Source organism: Cheilinus undulatus, linkage group 19, assembly GCF_018320785.1.
Source record: "Cheilinus undulatus linkage group 19, ASM1832078v1, whole genome shotgun sequence".
NCBI classification, from domain to species: Eukaryota; Metazoa; Chordata; class Actinopteri; order Labriformes; family Labridae; genus Cheilinus; species Cheilinus undulatus.
The window spans coordinates 29662135-29675370 of NC_054883.1; the positions used below are offsets into that span (position 1 = coordinate 29662135).

At 38.7% G+C, this 13236-nt stretch overlaps 1 protein-coding gene and 3 non-coding genes across 4 annotated transcripts in view; 3 read left to right on the forward strand and 1 right to left on the reverse strand.

Annotated features, from left to right (window-relative positions):
- LOC121527569 (partitioning defective 3 homolog) overlaps positions 1–13236 on the reverse strand; it is a 604468-nt gene that overhangs the window by 573821 nt on the left and 17411 nt on the right. The window lies entirely within an intron of this gene.
- Positions 11290–11361, forward strand: trnaw-cca. Its single transcript has one exon. It is a non-coding gene; the product is annotated as a tRNA-Trp (tRNA).
- Positions 12480–12551, forward strand: trnaw-cca. The gene has a single exon. It is a non-coding gene; the product is annotated as a tRNA-Trp (tRNA).
- On the forward strand, positions 12992–13063 carry trnaw-cca. Its single transcript has one exon. It is a non-coding gene; the product is annotated as a tRNA-Trp (tRNA).

Here is a 13236-nt window from a genome sequence, read left to right on the forward strand (position 1 = left end):
CGATGTTCAATGAAAACACATGACCGTTACATCAGAAATAATGCGTCTAGTCACAGATTACCAAAACCAATCACCCTCGGTTAATACTCTGGTGTCTGCGTTTTTCTTCTGCTCTGTTGGACAAAGTAAACAAAAGCACGCTGAGGGAATAAGGATGATTTTTGTGGTCCTGAAGTCAGGTTGTGCTGCCACTTGCATGTGGTCCTGGTGCATTAATAAGCAGTAGTAGACTTACCGACAGCAAAAGCAGCTGCTATATCAAAACACAAAATCAGGGGAGCAGGTGGCCTGGTGGTCAAAGGCGCTCCCCATGTACGCAGGCGGCCCAGGTTCAAATCTGGCCTGAGGCCCTTTACTGCATGTCTTTCCCCCACTCTTGACCCTGTTTCCAACTCTATTCACTGTCCTCCTCTAACTAATAAAGGTCCAAAAATAACTCTTAAAAAAAAAAAAAAATCAGAAAAGTGTCAGAATTGGCTACTGTTACGGCCTTTGCACACTGAAAAAGTTGATTTCCTCCAACGTTTTCACTGGTCATTATTTTTCTGGAACAGGTTTGATTTTCAAAATTTGTTGCATCCTTCCAAGTCATTTAAATGAGTGATTAACTTATCAGAGCACTGCCTGCTCTCTCTCGCTCACCTATCCCCCTCCCTTCTCCCCTGCAATGAAACCTCACTTTACACTGTGATATGCCTGTGCATCATATGGCTATCAACCAAAGTATAAAACAGATAAAGGCTACTCACAGGTCGTAACGGAGAATAAATTCAAAGTTGCTCCCTGGCACTGCGCTATGATGCACTAGCTGGTGCCACATGAAACTCTCTGTCAGGATGGACCCAGTGTGATTTTCATGGAATGACAGAGCCACAGACTCATCCACATGAACCAGTTTGCCACTTCTTTGTGTTTTTCTAAATAGCCAGCACTGAAAAACAGTTACTTGCATAATATGTACAAAGTTTGCAAACTTTTGTGACAATCTCAAGAGACAGCAGCCTAAACCATCTACTAAGAGTCAAAGCAGGAGATCAGACAGACAGCAGTCAGCAGAGGCAGATCTGATGCTTTGGTTTATTACAGTTAATACTATTCTGCATTCGTTGTTTTACCATTATTAATACCCCCCACACACACCTCTTTAGATGCACTTTATCTAGAACTAGCCTTTTTTCACAGAGGGACACAATGACATTCAAGAGGTAACAGTGTTTCTTTGCTGTAACAATGCTTCTTAGCAGGCTTGTGCAATACATTGGTTTTATCGATTCATTCGATTTATTTTTGTTTAGGACTATTTTAAAAATTAAAATCTAGATTTTTCAAAAATTCCTCTGCAGCTCCCCTTTCTCTCTTAGCACCCATAGTTCACACATAAGCTGTTTGGCATTGGCAGGGAAAATTTGGCAAATTATTCATACTCAGCTCTGCTGCTCATCCCACAAATGCATGTTCCTTACAAATGTGGCACCATTTAAAAAGGAAATAAACAGACTTTCCATCAGTATATAATTTATTTCCAAGAAGCATTGTTACAACAGAGAAATAATCTACCAGGCACAAATTTCCTCACTTTGTGAGCTAATTAAAAAAAAACACAAAAGAGAGAAAAGGTAGATCACAATAAAAAGGTGGTGTGGAAAATGTGCAAATTTGTTTCATAAAACAAATCAGAATACAGGAAATTAAATGTGTGGTGTTTTAAATATTCAGGGGGAATACAGACCTCCCTTACCTGACTGTGATATCTGAAATGTCAAATGTTTAAATATTCATGCAGTTGCATTTAAAAAATAAACGGGGCAATAGGATTGGTTGCTCTGGCCAATAACTTAGAATTTGTCTTAAAAATCAAAATGAAAAAGAAATGTGACAAAACTGAGATTAAAACAGTGGTGATATGATTTTTTTTTTCCCTTATCGCTTTCCATCATTTTATTATCTTCACAAACAAACACTGTCCTGATAGCTACAACCAGCCTTGATTAACAGCCACTTTCAAACCTCCCAACACAAAACATATCCCTCTGTGTAAAGAGAATACATAATCACATGCAGTGGCTCCATTTACATTCCTTCACTCAAAGACTGCTAAATCAGCAGCTTTTGGGCACACGTGTTGGAGATGTTAAGATCTATTTGCAGGAAGCAGATGCTATATTCAGGCAGTCTCCTGCTCCCAGGCGTTGCTGATCCCTAATCATAGGGTGTGAGATGGTTGGCCTGTCAGTGACAACTCAGCATCCCCGCAGACTGACAGAAACCCATCTGTTATCAATGTACGGGAACTCTAACCCCAGCAGCTACAGGAAAAACCAACCCATGATTTCTCATTAGTAAGACTAGAGTGTCGTTCAGCTGCCTTTTGGGAGGAGAATTGTCTTTTAGTTGACATTAAAAGACACAGGACTTGACTTTTTGTCTTGCATTTCAGTTTGGTCCAGGGGTAATGGAAATCATGAAGTCTCATGTGAAGTTTGGGCACAAAGCTTAATTGAAAAGCATCTTGATTGAAGGAAAAGGCCATCAACAAACTGTGACAGACCCTGATTTCACATTCAAATAGTTCCCGTGTCCCTTAGCCGCACTTCCTTAGTCTGCACTGCATGACCCAATTTCATGGTCCAAGCAACAACTAATCATGCCACAACATGTTCTTTGACCAGAAAAAATGTCTGGGCAGGAAATTACTCTGCAAGGATACATCAAGAACTTTACATATTCATTGGCCTAAAGTCTCAAGGCAAAATCTCTAAACCAGATGAGCTGAATTTACATCTAGTTTGCAGAAAATCAGCGTCATACAAAGCTGAAAATTAAAACATGTAGAGTAATCCAGTCCACTAGTGAGCTCACAGCTTAGTGGCACTGGATGATTTGAGTTTTGAACTGAACATGAGGACTTTTGTTTCTATCAGCCTGTGTAAACTTAATCCACCACGGAAAGGGTGTGCCAGCATTCTTTATAAATATATTATGCTTACTCAGTTAATATAACTGGATTGTTTAAAAGAATTTGCCAGAGGAAAGCAGAAGCAGATGCCCTGCCCATGCTCTTTAGCTGTTTGCTCGTTTCAAATTAAGATGAGAATAAAACCACATCATTAATCAAACACATTAAATCCTCATAAATATGATCTGTCAGAGCACTAAAGCAGATAGAAGTCAGATATTGCCCTTTCTAGTGGAGTCCCTCTTGCACCACAGCAGTGTTGGACAGTTATGGCACTGTCTCTTGCAGCTTTTCTTGTAAGGTGTCCAGGAGAACACATTGTTCTTTATGCTGTTGCCTCTGTGAATGTCATTCAAATCAAAGGCATCTTAGCTGACATGAAAAAAGACTGAGTCATCTTTGAATTGCATTTTCTCATAAAGAACTTAGTAGCCTTGGGCTGCAATCATATTTGTCTTTGTTGAACAGCAATGTAGAACAAGTTCAGTCACTGTAAGGACCATGCACAGTGAAGCAGAGGCCAAGGTCAAGAAGCAATACTCTGTGTTACAGTACAGTAAAAAGAAGCAGGGGGGTCTGACTGGGGGGATTTAGACTCATCTGACTTTATAGATCCCATTGCTGGAAATTTTCCCACAAGGTTATCCTGCTAAGATCCTGCATGTACATATGGGGACATTACGTTTTTGCTTTCCTACATTATCCTTATCATTATTGCTATTAGAACTTTTGAGATGATTCTCTTGAATGTCCATTGAAGTTTAAGTAATCTTCTTTAACTATAGGGATGACTTGATTGATATGAAATTGTCTTGAAAATTTTAGGGAATTTGTTTGGATATTTTGGGGGGATTTTCTTTGAAATTTTCAAGATTTTTATGGAAATTTGGCGATATGGTTGTATATTTTGGAAAGATTTGTTCAAATTTTCAGGAGAAATTTGATTTGTTTATCATTTTAGTGGAAATTTTTGATTGGATGTTTTTGGGAGTTTCATACTGAAGCATTTTCATAAAAATATAGCAAATGTTTTTGTAATTTCTTAGGAATTTCATTGGGAATTTTGGGGTGGGGGATGTCCGTTGAAATTTCTTAGAATCTTCATGGAAAATTCAGGGAATTTGATTTGATAAGGGAATTTTCTGTCATTATCATGGAATTTTGGGGAACACATTTGTACATTTTGGGGAATTCAGTTGGATGTTTGGAGGAATTTATTGGAATTTTTAGGCATTTTCATTGAAATATTAGAAATATATTTGTAATTTCTTGGGGATTCGATTGGAAATTTTGAGGTGGGGTGAGATGTCCTTTGAAATTTTCAAGAATTTTAATGGAAATATCATGGAAATTTGGGGACTGTATCTTAAGTGTATTTTTTAAATTTTGATGAATTTGATTTGATGTTTGGAGGAATTTGTTTGATTTTTTAGGCATTTTCATGGAAATTTCGGAAATGTGTTTGTAATATTTTGGGAATCTAATTGGGAATTTTTGGGTGGGGGATGTTGTTTGACAAGTTGAAGAATTTCCATGGAAATGTCAGGGAATTTGATTGGATGTTTTGGGTAATTTTCTGTCTTTTTCAGGGAATTTTGGGGGAGGTATAGGTACATTTTGGAGAATCTGATTAGAAATTTTAGGGGTATTTGCTTGGAATTTTCAAGAATTTACATGGAATTTTGGGTTTAAAACTAATTATTGTTCAAATACAAGGCTGAGCTTTTTAATTTACTGGGTCCTATGATTTAAAAAAAAGTGGTATCAACTAAAAATGCCTTCTAAACAAAAGCTCAGGTCTCAGGGGGTATAGGACAAGACAGTCTCGGATGCACAAAATTTTTGTGGTGCACCTAATACCAAATATAAGAAGAATGGCCACAGAAAAGAATAACTCCCAGGACACTTGTAAAATGAGAGGATCCAGGGCTGACCTTGACTGGAATTTGATGGATTCTATTGGACTTGAATGTTCCGTTCAAAACTCCTTGGAATGCAGTCATACTTGGCTGAAGCATGCTTTTCCCACCTCTCCGCTCCAAGCTCAAATGGGCCTGAGCTCAGATAAGTCATCACATTGTAGTATGACTCACAATCTCACAGAGTCAACACTGGAGAGCTACCCAGACAACCGCCAGAAGCGTTACCTTGTTGCTTATTTAATCATTTTGGTCAGATATGGCTCCACAACGCTCTGCCATTGTTTTAAATGATCGCTGAAAAGATCTGCTGTATCACTTATACATCACTTCCACACTGCATAACTGTGCTTGTGCTTGGCATACTATGCCAAAGCCCTCCTCTTACATAAGAGGCAGGGCCAAGGAAGTGATTTGGAGCACCCACACTGGTCAAACAAACTAGACTCTGAGTGTCAAGTGTGCTTGGGCACAGCACAGTTCATGCATTGTTTTCACATCACGTGTATAAGATCCATCTTTATAAGATGTCACTTATGCATGAACTGTCAGTCATACACTTCAATTATTCTGCTCAATTACTGTCTTAATGTTATGTCATGTTCATGTCATTTTAAAACATATCATTAAACAAGTTAGCAACAGCTTCCCTTGCAGGCTGGGAGTGCTAACAAAGAAAAAAAATAATGTGCTGGTTTAGCTCAGTTAGTATAGCAGGCACCATCATACTGAAGCTGCAGTCCTAAATGCACTAGTTGCAAGATAAAGCCCCAGTCTCAGCACATGTTTGGTGCATGTCCTCCACTCTCTCTCCTTATGTTTCCTGTCTGTCTTTGGCTGTCCTATCTGAATAAAGGCAAAAAAAAAAAAAAAAAAAAAACTGAAGGGTCATTTTGATACACCCTCTATAAAGTTTATAGCCTCGAATGGTGTTGCACTTGCAAGTCCAGTAATATAGTCAACAAGACTAAAGCAAGATTTCACTGTAAAAATGAGTCAACTAGGGGACTTATCAGAACTTTCCTAATTCTTATTCACTAGAAGCTTTGCTAAATAGGTACCTACCAGAAAACAGCAAGCTTTAGGCCTTACTCTTGTGATAATAACACCAATCTAAAAGATTATTCCTCAGAGTTAAGCTTCTCTGTCTGAACTCAGACAACTTTAGAATATTTCCACAACAGAAACTTCAGAGTCCGTGCCCTGAGAACAGACAACGATGAACTCCCAGCAAGGGAGGCCCTAACTTTGATTTTAAATACTTTAAGCTTCAGAGCACAAAACCTGCCAAACCCCCTTTTTCTCTACCGTTCATTAACTTCTCAAGGAGAAGAATCCACTTTAGCTAACTTTTTCTTCCTATCACTGCTTATTCTGCAATGCTCGGTTCAAAATAAATCTGTCCAAATGACTGCAATATCCCACAGCCCAGCCAACGTCTAAGCCCTTCAAACATCAAGGATTTATTATTCTCCTTTAGGCCTCAGCATGCCATTTCCATTTCACAGCTCTGTCTGGATGTTTGAGGGTATCTGGGTGGGCAGATGTTTGGAAAAAGATCCCAGACGCACAAAATTTATTAAAAAAAGTAAAGGTGCAACATTATGCCAATCTGCACTATTAGCTGCAATCAAGAAACAAAAATATACAACAGAATAGAAAGTGAAAAAAGTGTATCAAATATTTGCTATTTTCCTATACACAGCAGACAGAAAAGTTAAGGACGATGATAAATCACAGGGAGGATATTATTCAGTGATTTCAGGAAGCAAATTAAAAAGTGTCCATGCACAATGACTAACAATGATTTAATGTTACAACATAATAGATTCCAGACCATAAGGGAACAGCTTGTGAAAACACGCAAGACTAATCAATAGATGTGAGAATTAAAAAGATGCTAGTCTCCTTTTATGGCACCCCACGTAGTTAATCAGCCTAAACTGCATCCAGGGAACGGCTGGATCAACAGCATGAAAAATTAAGCTCCACTGATAATGAACTCTGAATTATGAATGATTAAAAAGTCCTGAAGCAAAGGCAGTTTAAAACTGGAGCACTTTACTACTGAAACACACTGATGACTTTATTAAAGAGGTTTAAGGTCATTTCTATAGTCAAATAACCATGGTAGTATTTTACTTTTTCTAAGCTGTTCTAGTGTATCCTTAAGTTTCATTGATCTGCTAGATCCATGGGGTATGAGAGTTCCAATAAAATCTGTGAGTGACTGTACACAACTGTGTTTATTTACACTATTCATGCAATAGAAAGACTCTGCATGTGCATGATGCTGGAGGGTTGAAAGGCCCAGACTGGGTTAGTGGGATCAGGAGCCAGTGACAGACAAAGCCACAGGGACACTTTAATGTACTGTATGAAACTTTTCCAACTTTCACACTGTTCAGGCAAATAATGTGTACAAAACAAATAATAAAATGCCAAATAAATCAATTAATAATTAGTGTTATGATTGCACTTTCCCATACTGTGTGTCTGCAGGGTGCCATTGTGCCAGAGGGTAGTTGCCCAACCTCTGTTTTCACTTTGTAACATCTGCTGGGTGTTATTGGGAAAGGAAATGAAGACAAACTGCTGTTCATTAAAGCTTTCAGGCAGTTTGCGTTTTTTTTTTTTTTTTTTTTTTTTTTTAGTGGGAACTTGTCCTCAACTTTGGTAATCAAAATATAATCCAAAACTATTTAATACATGTTGAAAAACAAGCAGGTAGGTCTGCATACTTGACATCACTATCAAGATTTCATCTTTGCTTGCAGTATCTTTATATCTCAATTTATGTGCTTTGCTTTGTTATTTTTAGGTTTTGCAACTAGGCTAATTTTTTGAATCCAACATAAACTATGTCTTTTTTTACACTTATTTTGCATGACATTCTCAGAGGGTAGCCAATATCTGGCTTGGTTTCCCCTCACTGCATGAAAGAGGCATGAGAGCAGGGTCGTAATACTTAGGCCTCCATTCAACAGGCGATATGAAGACATGCTGTGTGAGGGAGCATTGCTAGTTTATGTGAATTATTGCTTGTTGTCATGAAATGATTTTATTCTATTGATAGCCATAAATTCAGGCTGTTGAGATGTGTTTTATTGTGAAAGCTCATATTGCCTTTATGATTTAATTGTAATTTCTTGTGCAGCTGCATACCCTCATAGCCATAAAGACAAGCAAATTTCAAACCCTCTCTATAACCCAATTTACAGTGCAATTTAAAGCCGTGATCTGTATCATTATGAATGTCTCAAGGTGTGACAACAGCAGAGCTTCATTATGGCTCCATTGTGGAAATGCACTGTGAAACCACCTTATAGCATGTTCCACAGGGTACCTTAAAAATAGAAGGGGCTGGCATCTTTTAATGTGGGCTGGTTCTTCGAGCCTGTTGCTGGCTTGCTGTCATGATTTAATGATATAGTCAAAAAGAAAAGGCTCATCATTAGAGGTCATTAGTTCCACCTTTTTTTACTTAAAAGGCAAAGCCTAGATGTCTGTCATTAAAAGGACTACTGCTGCTTTACTGACAGTAGCTTTTATACTAAAAACACCCTCCATTCATTTTTCATCTCTTTGAATTTTGTCTTCCACATCATATATAATGTTTTCATCAGTTTGGCTTTTCATACTACTTTTCAAGGTGTCACAGTTATTTGGACATATAAAGCTCCTGCATCAGGATTAATTGAGGGACTAGTGGCAACAAAAGCATTACTGTGTCCATGCTGCAGGGAGGGATCTCTGAATGAAATCTGTCCCTTCACTCATCCATAGATGATGAGAAAATAACCTCATAGAAGCTCACTTTGAAAGACATGAATTCAGGGGTCTTGTTCTTAATTCTTCGACAAACAAACCAAGCTTGTGCACCAATAACTGTCTGTTGTGTTACTGCAATCCTGGTCGCAGAAATAAGCTGTTGACAAAACAGTGGATCACACCCAAGAGAGCCTGGCGTGGCCTGCATGTCGAAACACCGCAAACCACATAGTTGGCCTTTGCTACAACTTGCTCACAGTTAGATCCAGCTGGAGGCAAGAGTTGTCTCACGAAGATATGAATAGAGAAAAAACAAGGGAAACAACACAAAGCATGTCATAAAGCTACTGTACTCAAAACAACACGTGACATTATTTGATTTTGGTACCTAATAACACTGCAATAGAAAGCTCTGCAAAAACCCTAGCTGCTGGGCTACTAATGGAGACCACTTGACTTGGTTGACCCCATGGTCAGCTTTAACTTCAGTTTGTTCCATCAACCAGTGAAACGGCCAGCCACTCTAGCACGTCAAATGAACCATTAACCATTGTCCTACAGCTCATACATTGTAGATTTGGTTTTGAGAACAGGCGAGCAGCTCAGAGGGCAGAAATGATCTCTGTAGGAGTTAGATGTTGATATGTGGAGTCAAAAGGGTCATCATTCCTTCTAGCTTTGCAGAAAACTGCAAGCTCAAGAGAAAGAAGATCTGGCACTCCATCTGGTGACTAAAATACCAGAATTATTAATAAATTCATTAGGTTTCATAATCATTAAACCAGTCAACAATGCTATGTTACCTTTTCTGCACCCATTGAAGTCTAAATATACTGATTTGATTATTTCTGCCTCTGTAGCAGCTCTGCCTCTTAGAAATGATTGTGTAACTATAACTGAAATCTATAAAACTCAAAAAAAAGCTGCTCCACAAAAAGAGCTGCAGCAGCCTTTACCATTACAGAATGGAAAAAAATAGTGACTGTGTGTTTTAACAGTAGCAAAAGGGGGTCAAGATGTTTTAAAGAAGTGTAGACACTGGAAGCTGTCAAAACAGCCTCTACTGTAAGAACATTTTGGGAACGTTGAAACTGCTTTTCCATCTTAGCAGTAATAGCAATCAAAATATGTGCCTTTCCTGCCTAAAATACATCAAATTCAGCAGCCTGACACCTTGCTAAATTTTCCATTTTACATAGTCAAACAAAGGTCAGTATATCCATATTTCATTGAACAGCAGTTAAATTATGTGCACATCTTGCAGAGGGTGTTTTGACAGAACAAGGCGATGTTGATTTATATTTTCTCAACTCTCCACCAACAGGCATCAAACCTGCAGCAACTTGTTAAAAATGAATAGATAAAATCTTCATGTATGCAGCAGAGAAGGAGCCACAGGAAAATGATTTAAAACAGGGTAGCATAATTAATAAAAACTCCTCTAATGAGCAGCTTTGCAGCTTAAAACCATAAACAGCAGAAAGGCTTTGTAAAGCAAGCGGTTACATCTTATTTTGCCATGAATCACAAAAATAATTTCCCATCTGACTTCCAATTTGGCCCTTGGCTGCCACGTCAGGTCAACAGAAATACACGAAAGGAGCTTAATGCTAACCTTCCCCAAAGCAAACATATTATCTGCTCATGACTAATCTGTGATAACAAACAGAAGAAATGTCAAGAGAGGGGTAAGCAAGAGTAGTAAGACCCACATGGATGTAACAACCTGATTCCTGATCAGAAGTTTGGGTGTAAAATACACACGATCATTCATAAAAGCGCTGTATTTTACCAAAGAAACCTTACATATTGTAAGTATCTTCCCTATCGGGGAAGGATAATGAGATGCCTCCTTAATTTCTCTTTAATGCCACAAATTTGTGCACTATATGAGTCAAGATGTTGAAGCATATCAGAGCTGTTTGACTCAAGGTCAGAACATTGCATTTTCAAATCATGTCAGGGTCAAATTAATAACATGCATTAGACCTGTAGGGAATGTGACTGTGTGGTTAAAGGTATGCCTGACTTCAGATGAGAAAGCTGCATGTTCAAAATACATCTGTTCCATTTTATTAGAATTCAGGAAAAAAATTGTTGTATTAAAATTGATATCTCTACCAATAAGTCTGAACTTGTGTGTGGCTAAGTCAGGACAACTGCTCTTGTGCTTAAGGTTGAAAGAAAAAAACTTCCAATGGTGAAACTAACTGCTTTACATATATACACTACTGTTTGTCTACTGCTCAACGGTAAAGTGTTTCTACTAATGCTGTCAGGATTAGCATGTTAAACACAATGCTGCCAGGGTGAAAAATGTGAAAAATAAAATACTAAAAAATTGCATGAACTGCATGCCTTATTGTCCTACTTAGACAAAATGTGGCAAGACTGAAGCAGGATACCACGGACTACAGCATCTACCTGCTCCGGTAGTTATGGAAAATAAGGAAACCATTGCTCCAGTGGATGTTTGATGGCAAAGCTATCTCCAAAAGTTATCTCAAAAATCTGTGGTGTTAATGACAAAACAGGGCAACTGTTTTGGAGACCAACTTTGTATAATGCTAAATACAAACTCTTAAAACAAAGAAAACTGGTCTTACGGCTCCACATATTTTGTTGATCTAATTGGGCTATAGAGACCTTGTGGCGCAACGGTAGCGCGTCTGACTCCAGATCAGAAGGTTGCGTGTTCAAATCACGTCAGGGTCATTGATTTTCTGGAGACTAACTTTGTATAAAGCTAAATACAAACTCTTTAAACAAAGAAAACTGGTCTTATGGCTCCTGCTCTGGAGAAGAAGTGATGTCAAATATGTTATAGTATGTTATCATGGTAACAGTCCCCAGTGGTATCGGCGTGCCCTGGGTGCATGTTGGACCTACAAGTTGTAAGGCAGTTGGGCCTTGGGACCTGGTGGTGCAATCATAGTGAGTTTGACCTCAAATCAGAAAGCTACTTCTTCAAATCAAGCTAGGGGCAATTCAGTTGTAGCCAAAGTGTACAAATGCCGGTTGTGCAGCAAGAAGAATAGGAAGACTGGAAATGGCAATTATCTTTGTCCATAGTTGATGGACTATCTGAAGTCCAAAACTATGGAGAAAGTCCATTTTCATCACTGTACTCTCAAAATGCTCCCATTGTAATGAGTATGGATTGAGCATGTGACCCAACTATTAGTTTTTTCACAGACCTTGTGGCGCAATGGTAGCGCATCTGACTCCAGACCAGAGGGTTGTCCGTTCAAATCACGCCAAGGTCAGTTGTCTTCTGAGGACCACCTCTGTATAAAGCTGAACATGAGACCTTGAAAACAAAGAAAAACTACTCTTGAGCTCCTGCTTGACAAAACATGTCATTACGATTATTGTCTCAAACCACACCAGGGTCAGTTGTATTCTGAGGACCACCTGTCTATGAAGCCAAATGCAAGACCTTGATAACAAGGAATGCTAGATTTTCCTGGAAAAAAAAAATCCATACAAGATTCATGATAAAGCATGTCATTATGATTATTGTCTCAGAGTTTCCCAATGTTATTGGGGTGGCTTGAGAGGACCTACAAGTTGTGAGGCATGTGGCCTCGGATGTTGTGGTGTAAAGGTCAGATAAGAAGCTGTGTGTTTAAATCATGTCAGGGTCAATGCAGTTCTTGCAAAAAGTGTACAAAAAACAACTGCTTTACCCAAGACAGAAAATAAACATTGGGGCAAATCAAAGCTGGTTTTGACCTTCAGTTAGGACAGGGCTCATTTTCATGACTATGGTCTCAGTTTTCCCATTGTCATGAGTGCTGATTGAGTATTTGAGCCAACTGTTGACTTTCAAAGACTTTGTGGCGCAACGGTAGCGCGTCTGACTCCAGATCAGAAGGTTGCGTGTTCAAATCACGTCAAGGTCAAAGGTTTTCTGAAGTCAAACTGTGCATTAAGCTGAAAAAGCTGGTCTTATGGCTCCCGCTCTGGAAAAGAAGTTATGTCTGGTATGATTAAGTATGTTATCATGGTAGTAGTCTCCAGTGTTATCAGAGTGACTTGAGTGAATGATGTAAGGCAGTTCGACCTTAGACCTGGTGATGCAATCATAGTGAGCTTGACCTCAAATCAGAAAGCTACTTCTTCAAATCAAGCTAGGGGGCAATTCAGTTGTAGCCAAAGTGTACAAATGCCGGTGCTGCAAGAAGAATAGGAAGACTGGAAATGATAATTATCTTTGTCCATAGTTGATGGACTAAAAGTCCAAAACTATGGAGAAAGTCCATTTTCTTCACTGTACTCTCAAAATGTTCCCATTGTCATGAGTATGGATTGAGGATGTGACCCAACTATTAGTTTTTTCACAGACCTTGTGGCGCAACGGTAGCGCGTCTGACTCCAGATCAGAAGGTTGCGTGTTCAAATCACGTCAAGGTCAGGGGTTTCTGAAAGCTAAGTGTCTATACATTTAAACATGAAACCTTGAGAGCAAATAAATCTTGTCTTAAGTCCAATCTCTGGAAAAAAAGTTATGTCCAATATTCATGACAAAGTAAGTTTTCAGGACTATTGTCTTGGAGTTTTCCAACATTATTGGGTGGCCTCTGACCT